We start from the raw sequence: 2,382 nt of genomic DNA, 5'->3' as shown, positions 1-2,382 counted from the left end.
TCAAAACCAATTCCGTCATTTTCACACGAAAAATTTAGGAACAAATCATGATGAATTTGAAAAGGTCCATCAATTTTAGACATGTTCATTTATTGAAAAAAATGTGTTTAAAAATTATTCATAATTTTTTATAACTTTCAGAATTTGAAAAAAATAAAAAACATCAAGAATTCAATTTTTATATGAATTTTCATAGTTTTCAAAAAATTAAAACAGCTTGGGATATTTGAAACATGTTAGAAAATTCGAAAAATCTTCATGATTTTTTAAAATATTAATGGATGTTTAAAAACTGCTCAAGGATTGAGAAAAAATATTTGAGAATTTTTAAATGTGAGAAAATTTCAAAAAGGAAGAAAAAAATGAAAATAGAAAAATAAAACCAAACAAAACCCGTAATAGAACAACCTAAGAAATCTTTTTTTATAGAAAAGGCTAGCGCCCGACTTTATAAATAAAGCCGCCAAGCAGAGTCAAACAACACCACCAGCACTCACATACATAAAGTTTAAGCCAGAAACATGGCAACAAGCCAGATAATTCAAACAGGCACGCAAGCCCAACAAACCAGAGAAGAGAGGCGCGCAGGCCAACAACCTACCACTGAGGATAACACAACAACATAACGGCGCCTCAGTGGGGTTGGGGGTTGGAGAGATGGTTGGCTGACGCCTTTACTTTGTTGATCAGATCCTCCATGCCCTCCATGTCGGTCGCTCTAGTCAACAATTTCCACTATTGCAAGAGGATAAGCATTTTAAAGAGCACATCAGCAAGCTTGTTAGGAAAACGCCCTCGATAGTAAATTTGTTACGAGTAGTCCACAATGGCCAGCACATAGCCACCGGGCCAACCCAAAATAATCTCTTTGTATGCCCAGTAATGTTATCAACCCGAGTCCTAAGGTGAGTGAAGGATTGAGATGCCTCGTTAACGCCCATCCACGATCGAACGCAGCCCCAAGCCAACTTGGCTAGAGGGCAGGAGAAGAAAATATGCTCGGTATCCTCCAAAACACCGCATAAAACACATGAAGCAAAGCCCGGACCATTGTGCTTGCGGATCTGATCAGCAGCTGGCAGGCACCGCCTCAAGGCCTGCCAGAGAAAGACCTTGATCTTAGGGGGAACCTTGGCCGCCCAGATTTGCTGGAATTTCGAAGTGGGTGTCCCATCGCAGGGCCTAACATAAAGGGATTTAACAAAAAAGAACCCAGAGGCGCTATGGGGCCAGGTAACAGAGTCCTCTTCCTCCGAGAGGTTTGGGAACAAGGCAGCAAGACGGTGCCAATCACGATGAAATAGATGCATAGGGTAATTTTTTTGATGAAACTCCAATTTCAATTGATTCCAATTCCAGGATCCAATATCATCGCATAGCCTATACCACGCCAATGCCCCTTCAAAGATATGGGGAAAACCTTCTTCATAACTTCATCTCCGGGTAAACTTGCAAGCTTGAACAATTCACAAATTTGTTCTACATATATCAAGTGCATATCAGGATGTTCAGTTCCGTCTCCTGCATAAGGATTAGCTAGCAGTTGTTCTATCATACCCGACGGAATTTCATATTCAATATTTTCAGTAGGTGCAGTAGGTTGATGGGTAGCTAATTGTGGTTCCGGTCGAGGTGAAGATACCCCGAACAAACCCCTCAAAGGATTGTTTTCCATAGTAACAAGCGACAATAAATTTCAGCACACTATATAAATGTTTCCTTACCAAGTTGCACTTACCAAAGGCGCTTCACTCCCCGGCAACGGCGCCAAAAAATAGCCTTGATGACCCACAAGTATAGGGGATCAATTGTAGCTCTTTTCGATAAGTAAGAGTGTTGAACCCAACGAGGAGCAGAAGGAAATGACAAGTGGTTTTCAGCAAGGTAATGTCTGCAAGTGCTGAAATTATAACTAGCAGAGTAGTTTGATAGGAAAGTAATTTGTAACGAGCAAGTAACAATAGTAGTAACAAAAGTGCAGCAAGGTAGCCCAATCCTTTTGAGGCAAAGGACAGGCCAAACGGTCTCTTATGATAAGCAAAGCGTTCTTGAGGGTACACGGGATTTTCATCTAGTCACTTTCATCATGTTGGCTAAATTCGTGTTCGGTACTTTGATAATTTGATATGTGGGTGGACCGGTGCTTAGGTGCTGTTCTTACTTGAATAAACCTCCTACTTATGATTAACCCTCCAGCAAGCATCCGCAACTACGAGAAAAGTATTAAAAATAAATTCTAACCATAGCATTAAACTTTGTCCCTTATGGAATAGCGCATAAACTATGGTTTAAGCTGTTGGGGAACATAGTAATTTCAAAAAAATTCCTATGCACACGCAAAATCATGGTAATGCATAGCAACGATAGGGGAGAGTGTTGTCT

This window comes from Triticum dicoccoides, chromosome 7A, assembly GCF_002162155.2.
Source record: "Triticum dicoccoides isolate Atlit2015 ecotype Zavitan chromosome 7A, WEW_v2.0, whole genome shotgun sequence".
NCBI lineage: Eukaryota > Viridiplantae > Streptophyta > Magnoliopsida > Poales > Poaceae > Triticum > Triticum dicoccoides.
Note: the sequence above shows the minus strand (reverse complement) of the source record.